We start from the raw sequence: 7986 nt of genomic DNA, 5'->3' as shown, positions 1-7986 counted from the left end.
ATCAAAAGCAAAATGATTGCTTATTCTACCATGCAATTAGGCCAAACTGAATGGATTCTTATCTCACATTGAAAACTTATAGCAAAATCACTAGAGATGCTCTCTATGAACTGGTGGACCAATAATTAGGTAAGCAACTTTTTTGGCTTTTCAATCAAATTGACTAAGAGTCTGTTTGAGAGTGATTTTGAGAATTGATTTTTTGATCATTAGGAGAAAAGTGGAGTTTATCTGTGACTGTGAGAGAAGAAGTCAAATATGACGGCTGAAATAGTGAAATAACGATAAAAAAAATCAATTTTTTGGGAGAAAAAATCACTCCCAAACAAGTTGTAAAAGTTAAAAATTTATAATTATTAAACAATCAACCAGGGGAACTAGTTTCAGGTCATCTGGTTAGTGGAAAAATTGGCCAATTGATCAATTTTTTATCGGTGGAATTGGTGGGTTGGATCCGATTTTAATAATATTGAAAAAATCCCATTTAAGAATTGAAAAAAAAAAAAAAACAATAACAATAATAATAATAAGGTGCACATTAATGGTCAACATTGCAGTTGCTCACTTAATTAGCGCTCAAGCTTAAGGCGAGGCATTTTCATCACACCTCAAGCCTAAGTTAAAACTCTTCAAAACTCGACACTCAACCACCTACCCCATCCCACCTCCATCATCCATACCTATGAGAAAAGGCCTTGCGCCCCATGCATATGCCCAGAGCTCTGATATGCAAACCCTACTTCCTTGCATTCGCCATTTATCTATAAGTTTTGTCTCATGTTATTTGGAATACTTTGTGTGAAAAATCAGATTCTTGAATCGGGTATTCTATTTAATCCCAAAGTCCAAATAATTTTTGTGTTTTGTTTGAAATGAGATAAGTGAATTATGGGTCAGGTCTTGATCCCATGTTCATATGGATTTCTTTTAAAAATTGCCAGTTCGACCCGATTCTTCATAACCATTACGGTCCGGGTTTTCTGCTTGGATTTTTATCGGCTAGTGAATTGATAAAATGATTTGTATTTGCCTTAAAGAACTTGAAATTGAATTGTTCTCATATATTTTCTATATGATAGCAAAAGGTAATATTAGTCTGGGCTCGTTGTCTTTTATTTATTGTTTATTTTAAGGTTTAAGTAGGTCTAAAATTGTTATTGTGGTATCTTTTCGTCTTTAGATTGCTTTTGCAACTTTTTGAAAGTGGGTGACCTTCCTGAGGTTCAAAACAATTTAGGTGTTTGTAAAAGAGAGAAATTTATGGTCTTGGCTTGTTTCCTTTCTTTTTGAGCGTACACAAGGAATACATTTTGATAGCATACAATCAATTAGGCTTCGGTGGTCGTCAAGTTGTATGGTTCTTAATCGTCATGTTTTTCGAAAAAATTATGGGGCTTATAAAAGTTGTAGGTTTAGCATTTTGCTTGGTTTTGTCTCAAGTTTGTTATATTATTCTTTTGTCAAGTTATTTTCGAGGGATGTTTAAGAGATTTTGGTTATATATCTTTGAAAGCAGATGGACGTATCAGAAGCAGCAGTCAATGTCCATTCTAGAAGATCAAAATCTGTTGTGCAGCAGACACTGTCAAGTTTTTGGTCCAAGATGTCCTGGAAACATTAGTGAGATAAATCATAAAGTTCGGGAAAGCATTCGACATGTTAAAATTTCTCGGGAAAGACAAGAAAAGTTCAATAAGATGGCTCAACTCTTTGGTACTAATAGTCATAAATGTTTACCCCTTGACAATTCATTTCAATGGAACTCATCATAAAAGTTTCTAATGTCTTCTTGGGAAGCAAGCATTCTACTGCCAATGCCTATTTGTCGGAGATTTATGATATTCATTTGCAATTGATTGAACGGTGCCAGAGGTCGGATGATTTCATTAGCTCTTTAGCTTTAATATTGAAATCTAAATTTGATGAATATTGGAAGAAGTGCAGCTTAATCGTGGCTTTTGCAGCCATCTTAGGTCCACGATCCAAGATGAAACTTCACCTAAATAAATATTCAGACTTGGACAAGTATTTCGAGGAACCACTATTGCCACATCATGTTGATTTCAACATATAAATTTTTAAGACTTAGGGTTCTATTTTAAAAGGTCAATTTTATTAAGAAAAGTAGTTCAAGAACTTATAAGTTGATCTATATTTTCATTTTTATTTGATGTGGTATTTTATCCGTATGCCTCGCAAGATGGTAGCTTGTTAGAGCAAACCAATCTTCATATCCATGTCCTCATTTGTTTGAGTTTTAATCGGATCAAATTGTTGTATCAGAGCTTATTAAGCTCCAATTAGCGATTCGATCCAACTAAGACTCAAAAAATGAGCAAACGGATCTCAAAATTGCTTTGCTCAAAAACAGCTATCATCTTGTCTGGACGTGTTAAGAGATATAATTTCACATTGAATAAAGATGAAAATATAGACCAATTTATAAATGTTTGGATTTCGAGCTACTCTTATTAACAAGATTAACTTTTTCAGATGGACTCCAAGTCTTAATATTAATTTGGTGGAAAGTTCATTAACCAAGGTATCCTATCCTATCTATATAGTCCGTAATACACCAAGGATTCCAATTTCGAGAGTTGCATTGGAGTCTCTATTCGATAGTGGTAAATCATCAATGGTGCTCATTGAATTCTGATACTTTGCAAGCTTTCATGCGTTTTTAGGATTGGATGAGCAATGAATTAGGAGGTAGATTCCTTTTGTGATATTTTTCTAATTTGAATATTGTATAGCTTTGCTAATTGATTTAGGGAAATCAAGTGTTCTAAAATTGAATTAGAATTTGAATGTTTGTTTTTAAAATTCGATGACCTTAAGGCTAAAAAATATTCGATCGCCCTATTGAAGTCCATGTCCAACCTCGTTAAAATTTAGTTTTAAGTGTTGCATTGTGCATAGTGCTACTCTATGATTTTTTTTCTTGTCAAAAATTTGAAACTTAACGCTCCACCTTCCACTCTAGAGTCCAATGAGTAAATACCGTGTCTGTATTAGAATTGACCATTAGAGGTAATCTTGGTACAGTGTAAGTGGGATTGTCGTCGTTTATATTAAAGTTCTTCTATAGGGACCCCAAATATTGTTTTCATACATGTAATAATCATCTATTTGGTGATGCTATAGTTTATTGGATGGTCCAATGTTCTCAAACACCATACGCCTGAATCAGGTTGTAATATTGTCAACCTTGTGATGCTTAAATCCGTAGTCATTATTGTTAATTGGGCTGTCAATAATACGAGCTTGTACCTCATTCTAAGCAATGGCGCCTTTTCCATTGCATTCCTATCCTACGCCATTGTTGAGAATTGAGCCAAATAATAAAAACGAGAAAATAAGAGTAATATGAAAAAAATAATGGATCACACAATACACAAGATTATGTTGCAGAAGAGGGAAATTTCAATAGACAAAGAAACTAAAATTGTATTTACAAGATTTGATACTTTTAATTTAAATCTACAAAAGCCTACACTATGTAGAGTATATATAGGAGTCAAATCTTGAAGTTATGAATGAAGTAAATTACAAAAACGCTGCCAAAATCAACTGGGAGTCCTTTTTCTTCTGTCTACGTGGCGCTATGGCACCCGGTGCCATCTATGTGGTGCCTCCATGCCCACGCTTGCGCTGGCCTTGCTGCATTTGTTTGTAATGCCTGCGCCTTAGAGTACTAAGACTCGACGCCCAGATATCCCATTTTCGTCCTAAGGCTTTCAAAACACTTTTTTCATCAATTCCATAGTCCTTTTCCGAATTAACCTCCCAATCCATGATAAGATTTGATCCCTTATCTATCCGAACTTTCAAACCAAAATTATCTACACTTCCTCCATAAATCAAACTTCCAAATCACATAGAATTTTGTGCCACAACCTAACAGCCTTTTGGGGACATTAAACTAGGTAGAATCTGTAGTTACAATTCGATTGAGATTAATGGAACAAAGATCATTTATTCTATTGGGGCAACGATTGCTAAGTATTATAATACGATATAGCTTCACCTGGATTTTCTAGAGCACGCGCACAATACATATTATTGGTTATTGTTGACTTCTAATCATTATTCTGTAAGTGATATGCCCTAGGTCCAATCAACTTTGGATAAGCACTTTTAATATATATTGGATGTAATTTTATGGCAAATTTACTATTTAGTCAATATTCAATTAAATTAAATAATAGAGTCCATAGATTCAAATTTTGATAATTTGTTAATTACAAAGAGTTGATATTGTGATATTCAAATTACATATGATTGAATCTTAAATCATCCGTGGTCGTAAGTGATAACGAGATAAGGATATCATTATTACAGATAGATCATCATGTGTGACATTTCGATATCATTATTACAGATAGATCATCATGTGTGACATTTCTTACTTGCGAAGTAAGTAGCTGATCTCACAAGTTAAAGTGTCGTGACACTTAAATGAATACGTGGATGTTTTGTTATAGAACAAAGCATTGGAGATCTGCTGAAAGATTCCACATGGATAGCTATTTGAGTGTCAGTGGTTAATCTCTAACTTTTGATAGTGAAATTGATCATTTGACTTGAGGTCATTATATTGCCTTATATGATGACAGTCATAATTTGGCTGTTGAATTTGGCTCTGTCAAGGGCCGCTAATACAATATCGTTCAGGTATGTCAAGATTCGTATGGAGGTTGTAAATGATCAATAGAGGTTTCGTCACTCTTAGATAGTAAGAGATTATGATCCACATTTCATTCAATTAAGTCGATAACGAAATCTTTAGCCAATGTGTATTCAGAAGTCGAAAATGAGTTTTCGACTTATATTAATTTAATAGTGGAATGAACAATATGATCGATAATCGGGATTGACACACTTCAATATCTCGTATTGATTGGATCATATTAACAAAGGGATTATAATTTCACGATAAATGAATGAGTTTGGTTTTGTTATATCACGTGACATTTTTCATCACATGTATTACCATGATACATTGCTAAATGTCAATCTAGAATGACGAACGTGAATTGGAGATAAATTAAAAGGTGTTTTAATTTATCAATTTTGATTAAATAACATATTATTTTATATTCTGAGCTTGTCTAATCAAGTGTCAAATTTTGAGTATCGAAACAATCAAAGGGACACTAAATGTCCACTCACACTTTTTTGGATATAAATTTTCAGTTTTCTGCCTAGGAGAAAAAATTTACGAAAATGAGAAATCAATTAGAATGAACTAGAGATGATAATGGGACGAGTTGGGGTCAGGACAACCACCCTCACCCAGTTAGCCGTTTAAGGCAAGGGCAGGTGGACCCATTATTTTTTATTTTTTAAAAGTTTTTGATAATTCATTTTATCAAATCCCATTCATTAAAGTAAGAAAACAATATATTTGATAAACTAAGGATTTATTAATTATCATATTCCTTATATAATCTTAGTTGCCTTTTTTATTAGAATTAATGAAAAAATTGAATAAAAAAATTTAAAGAAAATGGATTGGGTCGATTTAAATCATTAGCCCAATTAAATTAAAGTCTATTAAAGTCCATAAACCCAAAAGCCTATCTCACTCTTTAAATAAATGAATAAATAAACAAATAAAAAAAATCATAATTACTCAATTATTCATTTTCAATTAAATATAATTGGGTGATTATCAAAATTAGCACAAAATTTCTCCTATAAATAGGATCAATGGTCCACAAGATAGGTGGAAAAAAGGCGAAAGCAACCAAGAAGTGAAAGCAAAGAAGACAACCATGAAGTGCTGAAAAAATTTCAAGCCCAGAGGAAGGGAAGAGATCCTCTCAAACCTAAACTCGGTGAGCCCCAAGAAGATCAAAATCTTCTTTGAATCAAACAAGTTCACGCTAAGTCCAAGAAGATCAAAGTCTTCTTCAAATTAAATCAAATTCAAGTTCAAGCCCCGAAATTCAAGTATTGAACAAGCCAAGTCTTAACAAATCAAATTTTCAACAAATCCTCCAAGATCAGGATTCAAATCACGTGATCCCTCGTCTTCTAACGTTCAGATAATTAATTAGAGGATTTTTACAATCTTGTAATCACAAGAAGGTCAACATCACTTGTATTTTATCAAAATATAATTTGTAATGATTTTTGTATTTTAATACACCAAATTCATCATACAAATAGACTTGACCCAAGTCTTTCATTTGCACATGGAGTCTAAATGGATAGAAACAATTAATTTGACTGTAAGTTATCCAAAGAATTGACATTGACCATAATTTTGACTAATTTTAAAAGAATAAAATAGTAACTTTACATTTTTTTCAACAAAAAATAAAATTATACTATATTAATAATTAAATGATAAAAAATCAAAACAAAAACCATCCAACACCATCACTTCCTTCTTCAATTCCCTTACCCCACAACCACCACCATTAGAAGCAGTGGTCGATGCTACAGCCATCTACCCAACACCGACGCCATTGCCACCACTACCTTCACTGCCATTACCAACATAAAATAAAACAACATATCTTATAGTAATCGAAATAGGTTGATAAGAAAACTCCCAGAATTCGTGGCTGCAATTAAAACTACCAGATGGTCTATCCTTCATAAAACTTGGCTTGAAGTACTTCGCTTCTTCAAAAATAGCCTCCAACCTTTTTAATTTCACAGGGATTTTCATCTTTGTCTATGCTTTTTATCTTTAAACTTTAATGGTTGCTTTAACTATCAAACCCCATTGTTCATATGACAAAACAAGCTTTATTAGAGGTTCTATCCCTTGATAAATCCAACAACAATTTGCCTGATTCAGAGCCTTCCCCAACCCAATAAGTGTTCGAATGTGTGGAGGAACTAAACCCTCACAAGAATCAAATGGCGCGTCTTAAGATTTTTTTAACCAATTTTTCAACATAATTAAGAGTTTTAGATATTTTTGGGAATTTAATTTTTGGTTATTTTGCATGATAGTCTTGCGAATTTGTTGAATTTAGAGGAATTTATAGTGACGAATAATTCAATAACGAGTAAAATTCTAGTAGATGGTGAAGAAATACAAGTTTTAGAGTGTTTAATCTCAGAAGTAATTATGAGGTAGGATTATTCTTTGGTGGTGGTGGTTATCGTTGGTGGTGCTAACAGTAGGTGGCATTTCTTTGGTGGTGGTGGAAGTCGTTGTTGTCGTCATCGATGATGCTAGCTTTGGGTGATGGTAGTGATGGCTGATTTTCAACGGTTTTAAGTGGGAAGGGGGGGGGGGGGGGGGGGGGGGGAGGGGGAAAACCAATTTTTTTTTTTTTTTTTTTTTTTTTCTTTTTCATTTTTTTTTATTTTTTTATTTTCTTCCTTTTCAATTCATATTTTAATTGTTTAAGTGGAAAAATTATTAAGTTACCGTTTTGCCCTTTTTAACAGTCAAATTAACGATTTCCAATCTATTTGGACTCTATGTGCAAATTTGTAAACGTTTGGTACTTTCAGTGACACAAATGAAAAAAATTGGGTCAAGTCTACTAATAAATTAAAGGTTTGATACCTTGATTACAATTTTCACTATATTATATTGTCAGCTAACGGTGATTAACAAGGCCTTTTCCCTAAAAATGTTGGGAAGTGAACAGGCAAACTTTTGGACTCTTGTACTCAAGTATTTGTTACCAGACCCGTTCATCTACTTAGAAAAGGATATAAATGAATATTAGCCAAAAAAAATAAAAAGATAAAAAAAGAAGGAAGGTAGAAAGAGAGTAAAAATATGAAAGAAAAGGAAAATGAAGCTTGAGAACGAGATTTAAGTTTTATTCTTACAGAATGTGAACCTAATCCCTTTTGTCAAAGTTTTGAACTCTTGCACTCAACATGTATTTATTACATACATATAATAATTTGCAAATTTCTTTTTTTTTTTTTTTGTTTGTTTTTACTTTTCATTCATTATATCTATTTTAATTAATCCTGATTATGGTTGTTTGGGTACTTTTAACA

The sequence above is a fragment of the Olea europaea genome, unplaced genomic scaffold (genome assembly GCF_002742605.1).
Source record: "Olea europaea var. sylvestris unplaced genomic scaffold, O_europaea_v1 scaffold1564, whole genome shotgun sequence".
In the NCBI taxonomy this organism is placed as follows: Eukaryota; Viridiplantae; Streptophyta; class Magnoliopsida; order Lamiales; family Oleaceae; genus Olea; species Olea europaea.
The sequence above is the reverse complement of the archived record's forward strand: the minus strand, read 5'-3'. Positions refer to the sequence as shown.